Source organism: Anolis carolinensis, chromosome 1, assembly GCF_035594765.1.
Source record: "Anolis carolinensis isolate JA03-04 chromosome 1, rAnoCar3.1.pri, whole genome shotgun sequence".
In the NCBI taxonomy this organism is placed as follows: Eukaryota; Metazoa; Chordata; class Lepidosauria; order Squamata; family Dactyloidae; genus Anolis; species Anolis carolinensis.
This window is the reverse complement of record NC_085841.1, coordinates 216,543,595-216,570,256: the sequence shown is the minus strand read 5'-3', so window position 1 is coordinate 216,570,256 and position 26,662 is coordinate 216,543,595. Positions and strand designations below refer to the sequence as shown.

General features: G+C 38.4%; 1 protein-coding gene and 1 long non-coding RNA gene across 2 annotated transcripts in view; one reads left to right on the top strand and one right to left on the bottom strand.

The window, feature by feature from the left end:
* Positions 1 to 26,662, top strand: part of LOC134295553 (uncharacterized) — a 473,735-nt gene that overhangs the window by 237,661 nt on the left and 209,412 nt on the right. The gene's annotated exons all lie outside the window — the stretch shown is intronic.
* Positions 1 to 26,662, bottom strand: part of LOC134294355 (uncharacterized) — a 139,905-nt gene that overhangs the window by 45,792 nt on the left and 67,451 nt on the right. The window contains exon 2 of the long non-coding RNA XR_010001281.1: positions 2,815 to 2,955. This is a non-coding gene — a long non-coding RNA (uncharacterized LOC134294355). The remainder of the gene's footprint in view (positions 1 to 2,814; positions 2,956 to 26,662) is intronic.

Sequence of the window (26,662 nt, the reverse complement as noted above, 5' to 3'; positions counted from 1 at the left end):
CCAAGTGCCATCATCGTGTGATATTGATTACATCTACAAGAAGTGCTAAAAGAATTGGCATTACATACTTTCCATGTACTAGTGACTTACTAGATGTGTATGCCATTGTTAAAGCCAAGGCTGATTATTGTGTCCAATATTGTGTGAACAATGAAAAAAAATGTTTCAATATTCATTACTAAATTAGGGGGATCGTTTCTAAAGTGTTTCTAAAATATTGTAAGAGGTTCATATCATAACTATAACAAATAACAACATTTTCATTATTTTTTCGTTATGTAATTGTGCAAGTGGGGAAGTTTCTGGGGCTCCTTTCTCCCTCATTTTTAGAGCTATCAGGATGAAACTTGCTGCAATGATAGAACACATTTACCACTGTTATGCCCCCTCCCAGGTTCAGAACATTTCATATATCCACTGCTTTTTGAGAATTTAAAGAAGTTTTTATGAACAACATTTTTTTAAAAAAAACTACAAGACTTATTTCATTGAATTTCTATTTTCAATTATACAGCATAACCAAGGCATCTTTCCCCCCCCCCAAGTTTCAGAAAGATTTCTGAACGTTTCACATAGCCACTGATTTTTGAGAATTTAAAGAAGTTTTTATAAAAAACCTCCAAGACCTATTTAATTGAATTTCTATTTTTAATGATACAGCATAACCAGGGCATCTTTTCCACCAAGTTTCAGAAAGATTTGCACATCCACTGATTTTTAGGGAACTTTAACCAACATAAACTTAGCAGTACAATTTCACTAGAAGACCCCAGGGGCCATCCAATCCAACCCCCGTCTACTGGGCAGGAAATGCACTGTCAAAGCACTGTCAACAGATGCTCATTTAGCCTTTGAAATAATAATAATAATAATAATAATCATCATCATCCAGCATATCTATCTTGTTTGCTGTGTCATAATAAAATAATAATAATAATAATAATAATAATAATAATAATAATAATAATAATAATAATGGGAAACCTACCAGGTAAACTTTGGAGTTACTGCATCTCAACTTTGCCTACCTCACAAGATTGATTCAACTCCCAATAATCCCCCTTTATCTTAAAATCCTTATAGAGCAGTGGTTCCCAGCCAGTTCGCCAGCTGTTAGGATTTCTGGGAGTTGAAGACCATTTCTGGGAGTTGAAGTCTCAACCTGGGGACTTCAGGTTGAGAACCACTGTTTTAGAGAATGAACACCAAAACTTTCATTGAGGAAACGTAGTTTGGGAAGGCGAGTACTCTCATGAGAATTCAAAAGGTCCTGCCCTAAACTACATTTCCCAGTATTCTGCTTACTTTAGACTACTGGGGCTGCTTGTGTTAAAGACTCAGTGTGAGGGTGGTCTTGGCCTATCTCTCTCTGGGCCATGCCGGAGGGGCTTCTTCCTTACGTGGCTATCTAGCCAGGCATCCATGCTTCCCTTCCCTCCTCGCCACCCCATTTGAGGAAAAAGTGGGGCTAACACCTACTCTGATCTCACCATCCTCCTCAGGGTCCTTTGGGTGAACCAAACCCAACCCTTTTGCAGGAGAAGCAGCACCCATGTTGGAGACCAGGAGCCATTTATGAGACTTTCATAACTCTTCCAAAAAGTCATAGGTCAGTGTCTTGAATCTTAAGTTTTTTGAATGGGTGCCACCCATGTTTCGTAATACAGTGTTCACTCACCTAGAACCTAACTGGGGTTAGGTTCTAGGACCACCCGCAATAAGTGAAAATCCGCAAAGTAGGGACACTATATTTATTTTAATATTTATACATTCTTTTAGTAGTTATACACTATTTTAAGTCTTTATCAACCAATCGTTGTGTTGATAAATCGCCTCCTTCTGCTCCCGTTGCCACTTGGGCTCCTTTTCTCTTCCTTTGGCTTCTCCTTCCTCCCTTCCATAGGCTGTAAATTGTAATTTTTTATTATTTATAATAGTCTTTTAGAGTTTATTGAAAAACCGCGAAACAATGAATCCGTGAAAAGTGAACCGCGAAGTAGTGAGGGAACACAGTATTGCGTCATATGTATGAATCTTACAAAATGGATAAAACAAACGAGGCACAAGTGAAGTTTTGCACAGTCCACACACACACTCACACACACACACACACATGAAATCCTGTTGACTTGCAAGATTTCATGGTTGGTTTCTGGAGCAAACAAGAATGGAGTAAAATCAAGAGATATTTTGCAAATCTAAAATGTCTTGAGAAGAGTGGATTTATATTGAGTTTTTAAACACAGTTCAACCTATCTATATCAAAACATGAATCTAAATTTGTTACACACTGTCTATATAACAGTTTCTTAAAATAAAATTCTAAATTGTTTTTGGCTGCATTTAGTTTTAAAAAAACCTTGCCCTTTTTACATAAAATAATGCATAATTGTAACACAGGGACAAATCATGCCCACATGTACAAAAACATATGTGCACAGACATTCAGAGGTATATGACCTAATGTTTCACATATGGAAGCCTGTGACATATCTTGAGGTCAGATATCCACATATGGAGCAGTAGGTCATATAGCTTTGTAGTAAACTATGAATATTTATAACTGTCAACCCAAGAGCATAGACATCAGAAGCATGATGCATCTAAACAATTTTAAACCCTATTAACTGGAGATGTGGAAAGAAGAAGGGAGGCAGGGGAGAGACCCTCCCATAGTAATCAATGGTAAATTTAACTTGATAACGTTTTGGCTGAAGGATCACTCTGCCGTTTCTTTCAGTCTTGTAGAGAATGTCTGTTCTGTTCAGGAATGACAATCCCTTGAATCTTGAATATTTTGGAGCACATACATACCCCCATCCAGATGAAAGACTACAGTAGTTTGTACTAAGCTTCTTCTCAAAGGAAGCAGCAAACAATTTTAGTGATTTTCTTCCTGCTGTGAGAGAGTCTGAAAACCAGTTTTTGAAGCCGATTCATAATCCAAGACTTACTCTGCAAGAATAAAAATAATAAATAGAATTTTAAAATCACACATGGTTCATTTGCACAGAAAACAGCCTGTGAAGCAAGAAATGATATTTCTGTGAAAAAAATATTTTGATATTGTGATACTTTAAAAAGACATTTTTCTATGCAAATCAGCTATGTGTGAATTTTGCACAGAATAAGCCCCTAAAAATATCTGCATGGGAAACAGCATTTCTGCACAGGAAAATATTGTTTACTGCAGAAAACAACCACATGTGAACTTTCTGTGGAAAAAGTCCCAAACTACAAAGATTCACATCAGTCCAGGTTTTTTTTTTTTTTTTGGTCAGGGGTTTTCAACACTGAAAAACACGACTTTTTAAACAGTTTTTTCAAATACATTTTTAATATTACTTCAATCTTTAGGATGAAGTTTCTATTACTACAGTGGGGCGATCTGAGTAGAACACAGAACCTTGGGTTCCAGTTCATAGATGGAAGTTTTAGACTACATCCCCTGCAATAAAGCCTTTCTACAATAAAGCATTAAAAAAAACCGTTTTTGGACTATAGCTTCCTGAATCCCACAGCTAGCAATTGTTTTATGCTTTGAAAAAAGGCAACACAGCCCAGTTTTATATAAAATAAGTCATTTAAATTTCTTTTTGTAAACACTGAAATAACGTTTCTGTATCACTTACCTTGACTGAACTGACAGTCTCATGAAACCAATTTTAAATATTAATTTTAGTAGTGGAAAATTAAGTCCATGGTTATATTTCCCAACAACTGGCAAGAGAGTTAGGATACAAACTTTAGTGTGAGTGAGTCAGAGACCTGATTACATTGCCACTCACTTTGCTAGCTTATCATAAAGGTATGTTATTTGTCAGCATACTTTGTCCATCCATGTTGTTATTTTTTAAACAATTTGTTTGATCATTAGATGACTTTAACTGTATTTCTTGTGTAGAGAAACAAAGCAATCAAAAAGAGATTTTTATTGGAACACAAGAAAAGGTGGAATGCAGTATCAACACAAGATGGCACCAAGGGACAAAGTTGACTAGGATAATAGTTGCTGAAAGAAATTTCACTGATCATTTACTCTATATCAAATATAGGTAGTTCTTAAACAAAGCATGACTACACATACTTTGAAAAACATTTAAGAACATGCCTATTTTTGCATTGGTGTCTTCACGAATGTTTGCCAAAAACAAAACTTTCCAGCAGGAGGCTGTACAGTGCTGCCATGGAACTTGTTACAAAAATGCTTATTTTGGTTGTCTTTTTAGACAGATCACGAAGGATGTCAATGCCATCAGAACAAATTCTTGAGCGAAGATTGCTGCCAGCAGACTTCAGTGCAGGTGCAGATGTTGTGGCAATGTTTGGTTGTCAATCTAAAATCTAAAATGGCAAAACAGTGAGTTTCTTTTTCAGCCCAGCAAAAAAGGTCAGGGAGTATTGCAAGTCATACTTTCCACTTTTACGTTATAATATCTTCTCAGGGTTCATTTGAGAAATCTATATTTCATTGTCATCTCCCCCATATTATTCCTTCATCACTAAATGTGAGGATGGTCTGTTTAAAATTATATTTTATAAAATTAAATAAATAAATAAATAACTTTATTTGTATCTCGCTCTATCACCCCAATCACACAACTCAGGGCGGTTTACAGCATACAGCGGCAAATATTCCATGCCATAAAGTGCAACCAACAAATAAATAAAACTACCATAAATTAAATAGAAACACAATAAACATTGACATCAAACAATAATAAGGCATTGCAACAAATTCAATACAGTAGAGTCTCACTTATCCAACATTCGCTTATCCAACATTCTGGATTATCCAATGCATTTTTGTAGTCAATGTTTTCAATACATCATGATATTTTGGTGCTAAATTCGTAAATACAGATGACAACCAGTAGTTGTTTTACATCATGTGAAGCTTTCAGTGGCACTTCATCCCTGAAATGTCTTAGAAGTGTGTGGAAAGGGGGGAGGACTTGTGTCTGATAAAGTCCCTAAACCATGTACCTCTTTACATAACTGAAATATATTTTTAAATGGCATTGCTGTTGTGGGCTTTCACATTTAAGGGTTTTCTTGGTAAGATTTGTTCAGTGGGGATTTGTTTTTGCCTTCTTTTGAGGCCGAGGGTGTGTAGTATGTCCAGGGCAACTAGGGACATTTCATGACTGAGCAGGGATTCAAATCCACATCTCCAAAGTCATAATGCAACACTGACATCACTACATCTAATTCTTATTCATGCTCCAGTCATAAGATTGAGCAAGCCTGTAGCCAAGGGAGTGATTTAGGGGTTCAAACCATCCCTGAAAATTTTCAGGTAAAAAAACCCGGTTTACTACTACTACTACTACTACTAATAATAATAATCAGGTGGTCCCGGTGGTGATGGGCACACTGGGTGCCGTGCCAAAAGATCTCAGCCGGCATTTGGAAACAATAGATATTGACAAAATTATGATCTGTCAACTGCAAAAGGCCACCCTACTGGAATCTGTGTGCATCATCCGAAAATACATCACACAGTCCTAGACACTTGGGAAGTGTTCGACTTGTGATTTTTGTGATATGAAATCCAGCATGTCTATCTTGTTTGCTGTGTCATACAATAAAATAATAATAATAATAAGTGTATTTTTGTATGCCGCCTCCGTCTCCCCAGCAGGGGACTCGGGGCGGCTCACACGGGGAACAAGCCCAATATAATCACATAAAATCATAAAATAACAATTTTGACATCAGACAACACAATTTAAAAACAATTAAACAAGTCATAGTTATAATCGACATAGTTAATTTTAATTTAAACTGGTTAACCTGCCAAGTATATGAGAAGCAAAAATTAGAGTCCTCCCAGAACTGCAAGCACTATCTCAAATTTTGATTATTCATATTGTCATTACCCACCTTTCTACCAATTTACATTGCAATAGCAGCTATAGCAGACAAAGTGGAAGTGACCAAATTGGTCTACCTGCAGCTGGCAGGCAAAGGCTAAGGCACAGGATGGAGAGGAGGATTTGACTTGGATTGCTGGTGAAAACTGAGGTTTCTACCACTGGTTCATCTAATCCAAGCCTTGCCAAATAAACCATGGAACAGGAGCAAAGAGAAGAAGCTATGCCATTGTTAAATCTTGGACTATATGAACAAGACTGTTTCTGATGACCAAGTGAAAGCTCAGTTAGTGTAAAATCCATAGACACCATTGCCAGGATATACATTTCCTGTGGATAAGAAGAGGCGCCTAAGTTTTCAACCCAAATGTTTCAGCAGATTTTCCTGGTTTTATCTACAAGGTGCACTCTATAAGTATGGTGTGGTGATTGAAGGAGAAAGTGGGGGTAAAGGTGGTAACCAAAAGCTTGGTGCATGGATTGCTAAACCATTTGTGAAATGGAAAAATGCAGCAGAAGTCTTCAAAAGACACCAAAAAACAGTACCATCAGGAAACTTGTGCTTGGCTGAAAACTTCTTGCTAATTCACAATGGATGTACATCTTGATGTAACTCGTCATCATGATAAAGAAAATAAAAAGAAATCAGAAGAAATCAGAAATAAACTTCTGCCAATTCTGGAAATGATTGTCTTTTCTGGCCAACAAGAACTGGCTTAAAGAAGGAGCTAAGATTAAGGACCTATTACCCGTGAAGAACCTTTGCACAATGATGGTAATTTCAGGACTTTTTTGAGATCTCGTCCCAGATCAGAAGACACTGGCTTGAAAAGACATCTTGGGGGAAAAAAGTTTCAACCCTCTCCAGAATTTTTTCCTGGCTATGGGCCTGACATTGAGGTACCATCTCTACTGGTAGATATCCTAAATGACTGTATCCTAAAATAGTCATGGAACTGATTAGAGGAAAAATGATGCTGGACTTAAGGTCAATTGGTGTGAGACATGAATGTAGTTGAACTCACAGGAAACAGTGATCATAATGATATCAGATATAATTTATATGTGTGGAAAAGTAACAGGAAGTCCAAAGTGAGCACAGGGTGCAATACCTGTTGAATGCAACTCTGAAAAATTGGTGTAGAATTGTACACATTGGATCCTTGAATTTCCAGAAAGTTTTTGATATACCGTATATACTCGAGTATAAGTCGACCCGAATATAAGCCGAGGCACCCAATTTTACCCCCAAAAAACTGGGAAAACATTGACTCCAGTATAAACCGAGGGTGGTAAATTTCAGAAATAAAAATAGATACCAATAAAATTACATAAAGCTCAAATTTAAGATAAGACTGCCCAACTCTGATCAAATCATTATCCTCATCTTCTTAAATGTAAATGTGCTTATGTATCCTTTTAATAATAATAGAGTAAAATAATACATGTAATAATAATAATAACAATAATAAATAATACAGAAAAATAATGCATATATTAATAAACAGTGTAAAATAATAAATAATAAGATAATAATATTAGAGTGAAATAATAAATGTATTAATAATAATAAAATAGAGTAAAATAAATGTAACAGTAGCAACAATAATAGAGAAAAATAATAAATGTAATAATATCAATAATAATAATAGAGAAAAATAATAAATGTACCATATATTCTCGAGTATAAGCTGACCCAAATATAAGCCCACCAGGACCCTCACCCAAGTATAAGCCGAGGGGGGCTTTTTCAGTCTTAAAAAGACGGCTGAAAAACTAGGCTTATACTCGAGTATACACAGTAATCCCACACTAAAGGAATTATCACATATATTTAAGGCTCTTCAATTAAGAACAATGGTGAGTTAAGAGTCTAGGCTATATTTCTATGTAAGTTTGTTAACGTTGCAAGACCTCTGAATGAGTCTGTTGTATTGGTGGGAACAAGGGCTTCTCGGTGGTTTCGCCCAGATTTTGGAACTTTCTTCCTAGGGAGACTAAGATAGGTCCTTGTAAGTTCCCCTTCTTCCAGAAAATAAAAATATTTCTATTCTATCAGTCTTTTACGAATTGAATAGGATGTTCTTTCAATGGTTTAATGAGGCTTTTAAAGAGAGGCTGGATGGCCATCTGTCGGGGGTACTTTGAATGCGATTTCCTGCTTCTCGGCAGGGGGTTGGACTGGATGGTCCATGAGGTCTCTTCCAACTCTATGATTCTATGATTCTACAATTCCATGTGTGTGATGCTGTTTTGTTGATTTTTTAGCGTTTGAATGAATTTTAAATTGTATTTTTAAATAACTTTTATATTTTTTTCTAATATTTTATGTTGATTTTTTTTGTCTGAAATATCTTTGTAATCACCTCTTTTTCCCGTTATTGGGGGAAAGCTGGCATATTTATTTATTTATTTACAGTATTTATATTCCGCCCTTCTCACCTCGAAGGGGACTCAGGGTGGATCACATTGCACACATATAAGGCAAACATTCAATGCCATATAACTTAGGACAGAGACAGAGACAGACACAGAGGCAATTTAAACCTTCTCCAGCTTCCAGCTTCCTGAGGGCATGCTTGATTCCGGCCTCAGGGAGAGCAGCTGCTTCATTATCCACTGCGACGGTAACTTCCTCATTCCAACTGGGTGGTTTTTATAGTGTCGTAAATTAGCCTCCCCACATATAAGTGGTACCTAAATTTCCTACTTGATATAGTAATTATACTATTTATTTACAGTATTTATAATCCTCCCTTCTCACCCCGAAGGGGACTCAGGGCGGATCACATTACACATATAAGGCAAACATTCAATGCCTTAACATAGAACAAAGACAAGACAAATGCGGGGCTCCGAGCTAGCCTCGAACTCATGACCTCTTGGTCAGAGTGATTTGTTGCTGCAGCTGGTTGCTCAACAGCCTGCACCACAGCCTGGGCCGGGTACTACTAACAAGAACAGCAACAACTGGAAAATTGAGAGTTGCAAAACATTTGCAAAAATAATATGAAGAAATTCCATTCTAGAATGATTTTTAAAAAAGGTTTATTTCCCTATCCAGCTAATATGTCAGTGCAACAAGAAATGAGAACTCTGCAGTGGGAGCAGAGAAGAAGTTGTTGGCCTTTCTCAAATAAGAATTTTGCCTGCCCAGTGAAATTTTCTTTCAGTCCCCAAATTTCTAGCATTTCAGAATAACACTGAGATTCACAGCTAGAACTCTTGTATTTGCTGTGCTCATATTCTCTTGGAACTTTGCCTGTTCCTTTTCGTTGGAGCTCAAATTCCATTTATAAATGTTCAACTGAAATTTCAAGTTACTGCAGTGCTAGAAATTTGGGAAAGTTCAGTCGGGAATGCAAAATTCGTATCTGACATACATATATACATAGACATGGTTTTTCTTCTGGTTGTTACTTCTGTGTGTGTTTGAGTTGTTTTCAACATATGATAACCCTACCATGGGGTTTGCTTGGCAAGTTTTGTTCAGAGAGGATTTGTCTTGCTTTCTCATGAGGCTGAGAGTGTAACATGCCCAAGGTCATCCAGTGGGTTTCTATGACTGAGCAGAATTATGCAGTCCAATACTCAAACTACTCCATCATACACTCCTAGTGTCCTGCTACTGATAACTACTCTTCCTGGTGGCACTCAAAACTTCATTGTACTGGTAAGTATCAAACATATTTTCAAAGCCAGTTTAAAAAGAGATGTCTTCATACTCTTCCTAAAACAGATTATCTCTCTATGGGGAGTGCATTTCATAACCTAAAAGCAATTCTCTCAAGAAGGACTTCAAGGGCATGTCTTGAAAATCATAGCATCTGAAGAGATGGATTACTGGGACCTCAAAATCATTAGGGCCTTAAAGGTGAAAACTGAGACTGTGAATTGGGACTGGAAATAAATTAGGAACCAGTTCAGACCTTTCAGTATTTGGGTAATACCATGCATATGTGGTGTGTATCCTTTTTTTGTGTGAATATGTACAACATTTTTGGCAGACTATACAAAATGAGTCAAATCAAATACTAGGAAATGAGTGGGTCATAACAAAGGAAATAGCGGTATTAGGGAAAAGAGAGGAAACGGGAAATAAAAGGGAAATAAAAGAAGCAATAATTGAATGTGCACAAGCAGTAATAGTATTAGGGTGGAAAGATAAGTCAAAATGGTCAGTAAGTAAATGGTACCAATATATGGTGGAGCAAATGGAATTTGAAATTATGAATGTGAAACTAAATGTAAAAACTAATGAAAATAGAACAAGAGAAATGGAAGAAAGATGGACAAGGGTAAAGAACTATATCATGAATCAATCTGGAGATCAAGTCATAAGAAATAAGATACAAATGTTATATAGTATATAGGATGAAAATGGATAAAGGTAAAAATATAAAGATTGTCTCACAAAGAAATTAATATGTAAAAAGAAAACAATCCTCGTGTTGGTGATGGGAATTGTAAATGTTTTGTATGTCTATGGCAGGGGTCCCCAAACTTTTAAAACTGGGGGCCAGTTCATAATCCCTCAGACCGTAGGAGGGCCGGACTATAGTTGGCCACCGAGCAATAATGATAATAATAATAATAATAATAATAATAATAATAATAATAATAATAATAATCCCAACCCCCTTCTGCCTTTGTGGACCAAAAGCACAAGCAAAGCACCCCTGATAGATGGCCACCTAGCCTCAATGTTAACAACAACAACAACAACAACAACAACAACAACAACAACAACAACAACGAGGGTTGGAAGAGACCCTTTGGGCCATTTAGCCCAACCCCCTTTTGCCTTTGTGCTGTGGGGGCCGGATAAAAGGCTTTGATGGGCCACATGTGGCCCGCGGGCCATAGTTTGGGGACCCCTGGTCTATGGTATGTATTTTTTGTGTTTTTAAAAATAAAAATTTGTATTAAAAAACAAAACAAAAAAAATGTGGTGTGTATCCAATATTCTGAAACCGGGCTTGAATTCCAATATTACAGCAATTAATACTATTTGTCAAAAGAGGTAGTCTCCTTGATGCTTCTGAACTACAATTTCTTAATCCAGTATAACAAATGGTGGAGATAATAGGCCCTGAATTCCAGCCACATACAGAAGAACCTACCTTCCCCATCCTTAATGATAATTTAATTTAGAAACAGGAGATTTAAAAACAAATCTTAAATTCGAATTTCTGCCAAGATTATGATCTTAAGCTTAGAGGTTTCAAAACCTCTAAATTTTTGAAATCAGTGCAACTTTTGAATAAGCATGCCTGGAATCAAACATGTTTCTCTTTGAGAATGCTTAATATAGGTAGGAAGGCCCAGAATCTATTTTGCCAACTCCCCTCCCTCCCCATTATTATTTATTTTGTTACAGCTGGCTTCCTCACCAAAGTGAGGTCAGAGTCAAAGCAAAGAAGTGAATTTTAACTCTGAATTTACCGAGTGGGACAACATCAGTGTCCCAGCTTAAAACTGTAAAGTACTTTTGTGGATATGTAACATAACATAAACATTGCATGATTTGGAGAAGCGGTAACATCTTCACCTGAGCTTCCCAGAATTATCCTTTCCCAGCCCTCCCATTTTGCATGATCTCTGCTCTATGTTGCATCAAGATGAATATGAAATCAGCATATATGTGGAAAGGGAGAATACCCGAACAGAATAACACAAACTAGGGAGCCAATTTAAAGCTCTTCCATTTAAATTGCATATAAAATGGACTCATGAGTTAACAGAATAGGGCCCGCAGTGCCTCATTTACCCTTTTATTTTCTGCCTGATATTTTTACTCATCTGGCCTTAAGCTTTCTTTAAAAACAATGCAACATTCATATTTCTGACTCTAGCAAACAAACGTCTCGAAGCATGAGGAATTTCAGTTTGTACGCTAATGATCACCTGCCTCTTTGGGTTTGATATTCTTTACCAGCCTGAACTCACCCTGTGGGCAGATGCTGGAAAAAAAGACACGTGCTTCAGACACAAAATTTTATTCCATCAATCTCTTGAAGAGGAGAGGAGTTGTGCATTTGAGATATTGAAATGTCTTGTAGAATGCAAAGGAAGAACTTTGTGCGGAGTCTCCTCATCATCGTGAGCCAGAGAGAGGAGGCGGCAATGAGGATAGGGGCTCATTTACACCCATGTCACCTCCGGTTGTGTTGCCAAATAGATGATAGAACAGGGCACACTTACACAGCAGTATGACATGTTTGCTAGATGTGTAGTGCCAGTTTTCTCATGTGGCAATTGATTATTGGTACATTTTTGGTGCTTTGCAAGACAGCATTTTATGCAGAGGGTTGTTGTGCATTTTTCGGGCTGTGTGGCCATGTTCCAGAAGTATTCTCTCCTGATGTTTTGCCCACATCTATGGTTATGTTGTAATTACTGTATTTACGAATTTAGCACCAAAATATAATGATACTAGCTGTGCCCAGCCACACGTTGCTGTGGTATTGTCTGGTGGTGTTGGTGAGAAATTGTTGAGGTAGTGGTGGCATTGAATGTGTGTTGTATGGTTGTCTTTATGTTTAGTATGTGTTTGGTTGTTTGTGTACTGTGAAAGTGGTGACAATAGAGGGGGTCTATGTGTGGAGCTTAGCCTTCTAACTGGCAGCAATTGGATAAAAACAATTATTCCTCTCCCTCTAATTAGGACTTTATTTTTCTTTTCTTTTTGTTGTATCAACCTAGAGCCGTGGATGATGGGTTGTGTTGTCAAATTTCGAGGTTGGGGGGCCTGTAGTTTTGTTGTTTTGTGGATCGCCGTGATGCCATCACTCTTTTATATATATAGATATTGAAAACATAAGCGAGGCTTGGATAAGTGAGACTCTACTGTATTTATGTTCTGCTAGAGCAGGCATGGGCAAACTTCGACCCTCCAGTTGTTTTGGACTTCAGCTTCCAGAAATCCCAGTCAGCTTACTGGGTATTAGGAATTGTGGGAGTTGAAGTCCAAAACACTTGGATGGCCAAAGTTTTCCTATGCCTGTGCTAACTGGATGTTGGATTGAGGCTATAGTCTAGTCAATATGTATGATACTTTTCACAAGGTAAGAAAATGATGGTTTCCTTCCCAAGGCAACTTTTTCATTCTTTGTTTGCTGTCATTTCTGTCAGTCATCAATTTGTTGATCCACCTCCAACTAATGAGTAAAGAAACCTTAGTCAGACTCCTCATATGAAAAAGTGAAAGAAATTGAACAAACTCTCTCTAGTCAGAACAAATGATATTATACACAGCAGCTAATGTCAAAGTTCACCATCTCTACCTAATGCAAAACAGAATGGTGCTGAGCAGTATAATTTTTTCCCGACTTCTTCTTCTTCGGAGTTAGCCTCGCTAAAAAGGCCCCTCACCATCAAATTTCACTCTCTTTCTCCTGACCATGGTGTTTGATCAGAGTTTTATAGGTCATTTAAAAGGACATACAATTGTTCCACTGGCAGCACTGTTGTCATTAAGTGGCTTTTATTGTCAAGAGTTCAGGAACAGGTACAACAGTATGATTAAAAGAGGGTAGAAAGAGAGCCTACTTCACTCTCCCAAGAGTGTAAACAAACACTTGAGAGCAGTAGTGGTGGTTGCCATGATGAGAGCATTATGAGCAGAGGACAGACCCTAGCTGGTCCTCTCCACACTGTGTGTGTATGTATACTGTGTGTGTCTAGATAAGACAGAGGTCACATTATCATTATGGATGGTTCAGAAGGTGCTACAGAAAAGCAAGGCCAGACCTATTTGGAATTCAGCCAAAACACTTTGGATTGGTTTGCTAGACACTGTCAAGTATCCAAGCCATAGGTGGGCAGATATCTTGGAGGGAGGTAGTCTGGAGGTGGAGAACCTGGAAGATAGATGGGGAAGATTGAAAACGAATATGGGTGACCTGCCCTCCCTATGTGTTGTCCTGACTGTGGAAATTCAGCAGTCTGGAAGTATTTGTATCCTTCAACAACACCAGATTGATCCTTCAGAATCATTTGATTTTCTAGTGCAGGAGAATTATAAGTTGTGGTCAGTGATGGATGGTAGGTTTCGTGTTAATGGGGCTCCAAGTTTTAGTCTAGACTTTAAAGAAGTGATCACAGGTGCTGAACCATATCCTATGAAATCCTGTGGCTGCCTCCTGAAGAATTCTGGGGTTTGCAGTTTAGTGAAACCCAGGACCTCTCTGGCTCCCTCTCTATCTTCCTTCAGGAAACAACAGAAGACTTGGATGTTTCGGCAAGCCTTCGGAGATAGTCATTAATTAATCAGCCCCAGAGGGTTTTTAATAATCTATCCTGTATTTTTATTTTATTTATTTATTTACAGCATTTATATTCCGCCCTTCTCACCCCGAAGGGGACTCAGGGCGGATCACATTGCACACATAAAGGCAAACATTCAATGCCATAACATAGAACAGAGACAAGACGCAGGCATGGGCTGGCTTCGAACTCATGACCTCTTGGTCAGAGTGATTTGTTGCAGCTGGCTTGCTTTCCAGCCTGCGCCACAGCCCGGCCCGTATTTATTACGGTCTTACCATTTATGTGTTTTAAATGTAATTTTTTATCCTGTATTGTTGTTTAAATTGATATATTGTATTACTGTTTTATCTTTTTTATATTGTGATTGTGTTATGTTGCTTAGGAACCCCGGTGGCGAAGTGCGTTAAAGCACTGAGCTGGAGACCGAAAGGTGCCAAGTTCAAACCCCGGGAGCGGCGTGAGTGGCCGCTGTTAGCTCCAGCTCCTGCCAACCTAGCAGTTCGAAAACATGCCAATGAGTGTAGATCAGTAGGTACCGCTCCGGTGGGAAGGTAACGGCGCTCCATGCAGTCATGCCGGCCACATGACCTTGGAGGGGTCTACGGACAACACCGGCTCTTCGGCTTAGAAATGGAGATGAGCACCAATCCCCAGAGTCAGACATGACTGGACTTAACATCAGGGGAAACCTTTACTTTTTATTATGTTGCTTATATTTGTCCTTATGTTGTTTTGGGCCACTGCCCCATGTAAGCCGCCCCGAGTCCCCGCGGGGAGATAGTGGCGGGGTATAAATAAAGTTTTTTTTTTTTATTATTATTATTATTATTATTATTATTATTATTATTATTATCATTATTATTATATTTTATTATGAAAAAACAAACGAGATAGATATGCTGGATTTCATATCACAAAATCACAAGTCGAACACTTCCCAAGCATTTAAGACTGTGTGATGTATTTTCGGATGATGCGTGCAGATCCCAGTAGGGTGGCCTTTTGCAGTTGACAGATCGTAATTTTGTCAATGTCTATTGTTTCCAAATGCCAGCTGAGATCTTTTGGCACAGCACCCAGTCTGCCCATCACCACCGGGACCACCTGTACTGGTTTCTGCCAGAGTCTTTGCAGTTCAATCTTGAGGTCCTGATAGCGGCTGAGTTTTTCCTGTTGTTTTTCGTCAATGCGACTGTCACCTGGGATGGCAACATCAATGATCCAAACCTTTGTCTTTTCCACAACTGTGATGTCTGGTGTGTTGTGTTCCAAAACTTTGTCAGTCCCACAGTATCTTTGCGTGCTCATTGTCCAATACTTTTGCAGGTTTGTGATCCCACCAGTTCTTTACTGCTGGGAGGTGGTACTTGAGGCATAAGTTCCAATGAATCATTTGGGCCACATGGTTGTGCCTCTGTTTGTAGTCTGTCTGTGTGATTTTCTTACAGCAGCTGAGGATGTGATCAATGGTTTCATCGTTTTCCTTGCACAGTCTGCATTTTGGGTCATCAGCTGATTTTTCGATCTTGGCCTTAATTGCATTTGTTCTGATGGCTTGCTCCTGGGCTGCAAGGATCAGGCCTTCCGTCTCCTTCTTCAGTGTCCCATTCATGAGCCAGAGCCAGGTCTTCTCCTTATCAGCTTTTCCTTCAATTTTGTCAAGGAACTTTCCATGCAATGTTTTGTTGTGCCAGCTGTCAGCTCTAGTTTGTAGTGCGGTTATTATTATTATTATTATTATTATTATTATTATTATTATTATTATTATTATTATTATTATTATTATTATAGGCCTCTCCCCTAAACTACAAGTCCCAGAATTTTGCTGAAGGCAGCCACAAGATTTCAGATGGGATGCATACTCTTTGCCTACTCTGTTAACTCTTGTTGGACAGCATCTTTATGATGCTCAGGCTAAATCACAAAATCTCATCTCATTGACATGGAAATCACTAGTCATCATTTGTTACGGGAGCAAACAACAGTTTCTTCATCTGGTCTGCAGCCATTCTGGTAGGTTTGATTAGTTGCAAATAGTCCCAGCAGTTCCATGACAAAGCTTCAAGTTCAGACATCACAATCCCTCCCGAAAGAGACTATTGTTTCTGTCAATATTGAGCTAAGGAGGACTCATTTGGAGTCAGAACCCACCATTTAAGAAGTAGTGCTGTAGATATTGCAGGACTGCCACTTCCATCATCCTCAGTAAAGTGGATTTACTGGGGAGAGCTGCTTTCAGTTGCAACTTCTGGAAGGCAAACACTTTTCCAATTCTGGCCATAGGAGATTGCTGGATGGAGGCAACCATTTGCTAATTTGACAATCTAAAATTGGTTGCATGCGGTCACACATTTCAGGGCATGTAATTTCCTTGAAGTTTCAAATTGACCGCTTTGCTTTTTGAAGTGCTTTCTGAGCTAATTTAGCTAGCGCTTTCTGAAAAATTAAACCAATTCAAGATAATGAAATCCAAGTCCAGAGAGATACGTTCACCACAGAAATCGGAAAAAAAGAAAAGAATATTTTTTGGAAGTCGTTCTTTATTGCTCATGTATTTGACAGCCCTTCTTCTTTTCTCCTTCTCCTTTTGTTAAATGGGAATAAAATCTTCCATTTGGCTACTAACATCAAGTTATTTTGCTAAACCAGAATGTCCCCTAAAAAGTTTTTGGGAGAACTTTTAAGACAGTGTTAAGCTCAATAAATGAATGTGTTACAAGTCATTGTCGAATACGGCTTTGACTGCACGAGGTGTTATCAGCAAATCAAAACGATTCACACATTTCAAGTTAACATTTTATTTTTAATCCTTATTCTGGTTTTTTGGCAAGATTACAGGAGTTGTCTGCAGTTCAGCATATAAAAAGGAATTCTTCAGAGAGCATAGCCATGCTATACTTTAGGAGGCCTTGCCAAACACCCTTGTTAAAATCCTGCCACCCTTCAGACAAGTATTCCCTTCCCTTCAAAGGAGTTCAACCCTTTCTGGATGCTGATAATTATTCCTGACGGAGGTGACTAAAGAACACAAGGATAATTCTGAAGAGCATTTGGGGGGAAAATGCACACACCCCAAAACCTTGGTGTGGACCAGATTGCAGTCAATGGCAGATATTTTAAAAATAAAATTCCTGTGAGAACAATTCCTTCCACCTCTTCCCACCTCTAACACATAAGGTCTTCACCTCCCTCTCATTGTACTAAAGCATCATAATTTACAGTTAAGTTCCACAGGAATGAAACATGAACTTTACAAGAAAGTTAATTTCCTAGAGGACTTTCAGCAAAGTGAAACTGAAGCCCAGAATCCAAATAGAAGAGGCACCCATTGAAGCTTACTCTTTTCAGTGAACTTTGGTTTTACAGAACTTCAGTTTTCCCGAACTGTCTGATGGATCTTGCCCTATTAAGGGCAAGACTATAGTTAAGTCTTCTAGTCTACATAGGTTGCCTTCTGGAGTGCTGAAAAATAATAGAAATGTGCACATTAATTAATTAACAGCACCACTCATTGTTCTATCATTTTTAATGTTTTATTCGTCTTTTCCATTACAACACCTCATCAGAACGAACACCAGCTTGTGCCCGGGCTGTGGCGCAAGCTGGTGAGCAGCCAGCTGAGACCAATCACTCTGACCAAGAGGTCATGAGTTCGAGGCCAGTTCGGAGCCTGCATTTGTTTTGTCTTTGTTCTATGTCAAGGCATTGAATGTTTGCCTATATGTGTAATGTGATCCACCCTGAGTCCCCTTCGGGGTGAGAAGGGCGGATATAAATGCTGTAAATAAATAAATAAATAGTCCAGCATATATTTAAACAAAACAGGAACAGTAAGATCCTTGCAGATGTTTTTCCACCTGGACCATATTTACCTAAGATCATGGATACAACTTTATTTACAATCTCAACAGACAAAAGCCTTGCACTGAATGACTTAGAGATTGCTAGAAAGGTATCCTCTCTAGCAATTTCCTAGGCTGTTCAATGCAATTCTATAGTACAGTGGAGTCTCACTTATCCAAGCCTCTGGATAATCCAAGCCATTTTTGTAGTCAATGTTTTCAATATATCATGATATTTTGGTGCTAAATTCATAAATACAGTAATTACAACATAACATTACTGCGTATTGAACTACTTTTTCTGTCAAATTTGTTGTATAACATGAAGTTTTGGTGCTTAATTTGTAAAATCATAACCTCATTTGATGTTTAATAGGCTTTTCCTTAATCCCTCCTTATTATCCAACATATTCGCTTATCCAAGCTTCTGCCGGCCCGTTTAGCTTGGATAAGTGAGACTCTACTGTACTTTCCAAGGAAAATACAGTGATGCCTTGAGTTAAGAGTTTAATTTGTTCCATGACTGAGCTCTTAACTCAAATTGCTCTTATCTCAAAGTTAAATTTCCCATTGAAATGCATTGAAATGCTATTAATCTGTTCCGACCCCCTGAAACCCCCCAATTTTTTGTTATGTGTTTTGAAATAAGAAAATGTACTTTATAAATAACAAATAATGTATAACTGCAAATTCACATGGAACAATAAAAAGAAAGATCAACTTTAAAATGGTAAAAGCACAAAATTGTGGCAAGGAAGTATAAAACACAAAGTGAAGAGGCAGAAGCATCGTTTTCTTCATACTGTACTAATTCCAGCCTCTCTCCCTCTCTTGCTCTCTCTCCCTCTCTCTCTTCATGAAGCCAAACATACCAGGAATAAAAAACACACAAAATCAGCTAACCCAAAGTTCCTCAAAGCGGATAAGAGCAAAGCAGGCAACAATCTCCCAAAGTGGAAAAGAGCGCGAGGCACGGAGGCTACACCTTTGAAGCCCCAAAGCCCTGTACTCTTGCGCTAGTGCTCCATCTGGCACTAGTTCTTAAAAACGTTGCTCTTCCAAGAAAAATGGGCCGGGCTGTGGCACAGGCTGGTTAGCAGTCAGCTGCAACCAGCTGCAACAAATCACTCTGACCAAGAGGTCATGAGTTCGAGGCCAGCCAGTGCCTGTGTCTGTCTCTGTCTCTGTTCTATGTTATATGGCATTGAATGTTTGCCTTATATGTGTGCAATGTGATCCGCCCTGAGTCCCCTTCGGGTGAGAAGGGCGGAATATAAATACTGTAAATAAATAAATTCTGTAAATATAATACAGTGATGCCTTGAGTTAAGAGTTTAATTTGTTCCATGACTGAGCTCTTAACTCAAATTGCTTTTTTTCTCAAAGTAAATTTTCCCATTGAAATGCTATTAATCTGGTCCGGCCCTCCAAAACCCCCCAATTTTTTTTTTGACAAAGCAAAACCAGGACTGAGCGATGGCTCTTAACTCAAAACACTGTTAAGTTTGGACACTCTTAAGTCGAGGTTCCACTGTATATAACAGAATCACCTGAAAGACTAGCAGATTTTTAAAGAGACAATTTCTTCCCATTTGTAGGTCAGTGAAACTGCAGATATGGATTCCACAGTTACAGAGGATCTTAGTGTATTACTATTGATTTCCATGACATGCAGCCCTCCTCACTTTTATTCCAATGTGTGTTCTGTTGAGTTCTCCAGAGTTTGTTCTTAAGTCAATTTATTCCTAAATCAAGGTTTCAGTCTTAAGATCAAGCCTGAGACTTCCATTAAAATCAGTAGGATGTCGATGTACTTAATGGCAGATGCATTATTTGCCCTCACCATTTAGTGCCTTCAATGTTCCCCCCTCTAAGGGAAAAACAGCCATATAATGCAAAGTTTATGCTTCATGTTAAAAGGAGTTAACTTTGGTAGGAGTACCCTTTGAAATATTGATGATGCTTTATCATAATCTAATAAAAATCTTAGTAGGCACTATAAAGGCACTTCAACGCATAATGGGGATTCTGGTAATCCTGCAAAAAAGTTAATATTTCATTTTCATCTTTTGCTTGAATTTGGGAGGTCTTCTTTTTGACTCTCATATATTACAGTGAGCTGCGCTGGTGACTGGAATTTAAATAGCTGAAAGAGCAGCCTTCGAAGGCTTAAAGGCCTAACTCTTAAGGTCTCTTTTACACATGACACCGCAATCCTGAAGGATTTTACTTAGTTCTGTTTCATTTGAATGGGAGTTGCTTGCAATTCAGAGAGCTACCCAAACATTTAGGCAGATATGCTTGTCAGAGGTATACAGTCAAATCTCTCTGTGTTTCCAGGAACATATTTATCTTTCTATTTATTAAAATATTTCTATAATATCCATTATCATGGAGTCTAAGGGTGAAGTACAACATAAACAGTGTAAAATGCTTTCTGACTGAATCCATAAATAATTATTTTATTCATTTATTGAATGTATGCCCCACCTTTCTTACAGGGTTTCAACTAGATCAGAATGTATTAAACAAAGCAACAAATAAAGCTGCTTGAAACGCTTGTTGTTGTTGTTGTTGTTGTGTTCCTTCAAGTCATTTCCGACTCATGACAATCTTCATGAGCTTTTTTGTTTGGCAAGTTTTGTTCAGAGGGGTTTGCCTTTGTCTTCCTCTGAGGCTGAGAATGTGTGATTTATCCAAGATCATAAAAAAAAGGTAAAGGTTTCCCCTGACGTTAAGTCCAGTCATGTCCGACTCTGAGGGTTCAAATCAAATCACGTTTTATTGATTAGCCCATCGGCTGTATCAAAACATTTAACACATAGACATACATACAACATACAACCCACGGTAAAAAAGAAGTTAAAATAAACAAGCTGTTAACAAGATCCCTGAGGGTTGGTGCTCATCTTCATTTCTAAGCCGAACAGCCGGCATTGTCCGTAGACACCTCCAAGGTAATGTGGCCGGCATGACTGCATGGAACACCGTTACCTTTCCGCCGGAGCGATACCTATTGATCTACTCACATTGGCATGTTTCCGAACTGCTAGGTTGGCAGAAGCTGGAGCTAACAGCGGGCGCTCACTCCGCCCCCGGGATTTGAACCTGGGACCTTTCGGTCTGCAAGTTCAGCAGCTCAGTGCTTTAACACACTTCGCCACCGGGGCTCCTCACCCAAGATCATAGCTGAACAGAAATTTTAACCCTGATTTCCCAGTTCTTCATCAAATGCTCAAACCACAGCACCACACTAGTTCTCACTTTAAAAGCTACAGCAGTTGGCGTATCTGGTTTGGAAGAAATTAGTTTCAGGAGGCTTTAATTAAAAGCCATGTTTTAGTTTGGTACCAGAGAGAAAACAATGCAAGTGCAGGCAGACCTTAAGTGGAAGGCATATTTGGGGCAACACAGCCGAGGAAGCCCTCCCATCTCCTCCCAATTTGTATTACTTCCACTTGTGAGACACAGAAGTAAAGTTTAGTTCACCCTGCATCAAGTCAGGGCACTGTGACTCCTACTGGGGAATGTAGAGGAGTTGTAATTCACCTACATCAGAATGCTATGAACCCAAACAATGATGGCTCTGGGCCAAACTTGCCATGCATACTTGATATGCCCAGATTTGAATACTGATGGGTTTTGAGGGGAATTGGCTTGGACATTTGGGAGTAGTAGGTTCTGGGATTTATAGTTCATCTGCAATGAATGAGCACTTCGAAGCCTACCGATGATGGACCAGGACCAAACTTGGCACACAGAGCCCCCATAACCAATAGAACATATTGGACAAGTTTGGGGAAAAGGGAGTTATAGTTCACCTGCATCCAGAGAACCTGGTCCACACCGACAATGGACTGGGACCAAACTTTGCACAGAGAAGCCACATGACCAACTGAACATACTGCAGGGATTTGTGGGAATGGGCCTTGATTCTGGGAGTTGTAGTTCAGTCGCATCCAAAGAGCACTGAAACCAGCCAACAACGGATCTGGACCACACTTGGTACACAGACCCAAAACGGCCAACTTTGAATACTGGCAGGGTTTGGGGAGGATTGACCCATGATTCTGGGAATTGTAGTTCACCCACTCCAAACAGAATACATAACGTTCAAAGATAAATAATGCCTTTCTCAAATGACCCGGGCACCGCCAGGTCCCCAAGCTAGTATAAAATAAAAAGAAAATGGCTAGTGTAGAAATAGTGAGCAGAGAGAATAGAGAGGAGCAGAATCCCACCCCTTGATGCCACTTTATTGCCTGGGACCCACTACACCAAGAAAGGTACTGAGAACATTACAGGACTGGGTGCTATTGAGGGATGGAAGAATTATACTCAGGAGGCAGATTGTCAGCAGGATGCACAAAGCATCATGCAATAGGATCCATCATTCAAGATGATGGTCCTGCTCAATGTCCATTTGCCTGCCTTGTGCAATAAAGCCATCTGTCTGTCAAATACCAAAAATAATATTAGTGATAATAATAATATACTTCCATTCCTTTTCAAATCACAATTAATTAAAATGAAAAGTAGCCAGGCACCCAAACTTCTGCATCTATCTATATACAGTAGAGTCTCGCTTATCCAACGTAAACACGCCGGTAGAACGTTGGATAAGCAAATATGTTGGATAATAAGGAGAGATTAAGGAAAAACCTATTAAACATCAAATTAGGTTATGATTTTACAAATTAAGCACCAAAACATCATGTTATACAACAAATTTGACAGAAAAAGTAGTTCAATACACAGTAATGCTATGTAGTAATTACTGTATTTACGAATTTAGCACCAAAATATCACGATATATTGAAAACATTGACTACAAAAATGCGTTGGATAATCCAGAACGTTGGATAAGTGAGTATTGGATAAGTGAGACTCTACTGTATATAAAAGAGTGATGGAATCAGGGCACCGGACAAAACAACAAAACTACAGGCCCCCCAACCTCAAAATCTGACAACACAACCCATCATCTACGGCTCTAGGTTGATACAACAAAAAGAAATGAAAAATAAAGTCCTAATTAGAGGGAGAGGAATAATTGTTTTTATCCAATTGCTGCCAGTTAGAAGGCTAAGCTCCGCCCACTTGGTCTCCTAGCAACCTAAACACAATTGAAAATGAATCAGTTCAGTAAATAATATATCTGGCAAATTAATATACTGTTTAAATTCACAGTAATATCGAACACCATCAAATGGATTGTCCCATATACATAGAAATGCAGTCGGCGTTAAATTCACAGTAATAACAAGCAGCCTCAAATGGATAGTCCAATATACATTGAAGTGCAATCGGCGTTGTATATTCTATTGCCGAGAAGAGTAAGTTCGCCACGACCGGTTTCGGCCCTGCATCAGGCCTTCCTCTGGTGGTCTGAAAATAGTTACGTACACTAACATAAGTAACAAAATATATCCATAAAACATCATCCATTGCCTAATACTAACATGGTTCCAAACTTAACACTTGTTCTCTTTAGAGATACATGTCATTTACATTATGAAATGTATATCAAAGACACCAATAGTTACATACACAAAATATAAGTAACTACCTATCCATTGAGTAATAACTATAAACAACATTACAATATACTTACATAGTTCCAAATTTAACCCTTGTTCTCCTTAGAGATACCTGTTTTTTACAGTGGAATCTAGGTCAAAGGAACAAGGAGTGGCCATAAGCATTAAAGAGTTACAAACATCCAAAAATTTGTTTTTAAACAAATTGTATATTTCTAAAACAGTATATACTCACGGGATACTCTGCTGTGTGTTAGGTTCTAATTGCGAGTATGAAAAGCATCAAGGGGTTGCCTCAATTTAAAGGGGAAGATGTTAAAGAAACAGAAAGGTTTATATGAAGATATAGAAGAAATACCACCAGATGGTGCTATGAGTACCCTTATTGTATTGGGTGTATTCAATTAGGGATTTATAGTATGCTAAGGTTCTATATATAACAACTGTATGAATTTTGTTCATTTAAGCCCTGTGGATGTTCTGTCCGTAATCTGAAAATCCAATATGTTTCCCTTTGCAAAAGTTTATTATTGAAGTCCATATGTTTGGATTGTGATACTACTTCTAGTATGTGGTATTTGAATGATTCAGGACTATGCTGTAGATCACAGAAATGTTTGTACAGTATGGATTCTCTGACATGATTTCGTATTTTGCTCCTGTGCTCTATAATTCTGCTCTTAACTTCTCGACGAGTCTGCCCCACATATGATAAATTACAATCACAAATTATCATGTAAATAACCCCTTTGGTTGTACAGGTGGCAAAATGGGGAAATTTAAATTCGAATGATAGATGTTGGTGTGTCAAGATTTTGGTCTCTATCAATTGGCTGCATACTGAACAATGATGGCAGCGATAGTTGCCCACCAGATTAGATTTTACAGTCCGGGGCCTATTGGTTATGTTTGAATGTACCAATATATCCCCAATATTCCTTGTTCTTTTATATGCTACCAAAGGGGGTCTATCACATCCAGGGATGTCTCTTATTAAGTTCCAGTACTTTTTAACAGTTTTGATGGCTAGATTGGACAAACTTGTAAGTGTGAGTGGCCATATCAATCTGTCTACTCCTGGTCTAATTTTGTCCTCTAGGAGTTTAGATCTAGGAATACTGGCAACCTTCGAGTAGGCTGATTGTATTATGGACTCTGGGTAACCTCGATTTCTGAACCTGCTTTTTGTCTCTTCCATTTCCTGATTGAAGTCCTGTAGGGTAGAGGAGTTGCGTTTAATCCTGAGCATCTGTGTAAAGGGTAAATTATTTTTTAATGCCCAATGATGGTAACTGTTGTAATGTAACAAGGAGTTTCTATCAGTGGTTTTTCGGTGGTTACTCACTTTCAATCGATCATTTTCCTTTGTAACCACGACATCTAGAAAAATCAAGGATGTAGAACTGATGTTTCCTGTAAATTTAATTTTGAGGTGAATTGTATTGATCCAGGATAATAACGTTACTGCCTCCTGATGTGAATTAACAATGATAAAGATATCATCAATAAATCTACAATATTTGATAATGCCGTCCGCTACAGGGTTCTTTGTGTGATTCAAGATAGTTTCATTCTCCAAATTATCCATGAATAAATTGGCTATCGCTGGCGCGACAGGACTGCCCATGGCTACACCTTGTATTTGGAAATAGTATTTTTCATCAAACTTGAAGTAATTTTTTTCAAGAATAATATCAAGAAGATCCAACAAAAAAAAAAGGTGGGAGGGTGGTGATTAGGCCTCCTGTTCAAGGTTGATTCACATATATATCGTGCCTCCTCTAACGGAATATTGGTATACAGTGATATTACATCTACAGACATCAGGACTGCATCTGTTGGGATCACCAAGGATTCAATAATGTTAATAAAATGTTTTGTATCTCTAACATAGGAAGAAGTCTGTTTCACAAAAGGTTGTAAATAGTGGTCCACAAATTTAGCTAGTGGTTCTAAGACTGAGCCCGATCCGGATACAATAGGACGGCCAGGTACCGGTCTAATGTTTTTATGTATTTTGGGTAGAGTATATAGTACAGGGATTCTGGGCCATGGTGTATGTAGAAATTTATATACATCCTCTGATATATATCCAAGTGCCAGCCCTTCCAATGTCACCGTTCTTATAATTGACTGGATATGGTGTGTAGGGTCCCGTTCTATATTGAGATAATGTTCTCTTACAGATAATTGTCTATGGATCTCATCCATATAATCAGTGCGGTTCATTAATACTATGGCTCCACCTTTATCAGCTGGCTTCCAAACCAGATCTTTGTCATTAGCTAAATTGTGAAGGATGTGCCATTCCTTACTGGAAAAATTTGTACTGTATGATCTTTTTTGCTTTATAATTGTACAACATAATTCTTCAGATACTGTCTTCTCAAAAACTCTGAGGCCAATATGGTCAGTCGTAGGAAAAAAATTACTCCGTGGTTTGAAAGTGGAGGTAGTAGGGTTTATTTTGGTTCCAAAATGATGTCTTAATCTAATGGTGCGAAATAACCTAGCTAATTCTATTCGCATCCTAAATGGATTATACTTAGGTTTAGGGACAAATGATAGACCTTTGTTGACAACCTCCCTCTCTTGAGGGGTTAGAACTCTTCTAGATAAATTCACGACTAGGTCTTCCGTTTGGCATTTGGAGCCTCTTGAAAAAAACGATTGGGTCTATTCCTAGTACGCCCCGTACGTCTGGGTACCCGAATGTTATCACTCCTAGTAGAGGCCATGCTACGTCCTGAACTGTCTGACATGGATTCTGTGTCTTCTTCAGAAGTATATTCACTAAACCTTACTTGTTTTTTAGAATATTGGCGTTTAGAGTATAGCCACTGGTAAACTCTGTTATTGTTGTAATCATTTTCATCCCGCTCAAACTTTTTAAGTTTGAAAGATCTAAGTTGTTGGGAAAATTCTTTAAGTTTACATGTGAGGGTGTCCAAATCAGTTTTAAACTGGTCCTCAGAGTTGAGTCTCTCCAATATAACCTGAGTTTGGGTTCTTACATTGGCAATTTCATCATTGGAGCGTGCAATAAGTAAGAGCATCAAATCCTGCGAGCACTTATTGAGAATTGCCACCCATTTTTGATTAAAGGATTCATCATCACGAAACATTCCTGGGG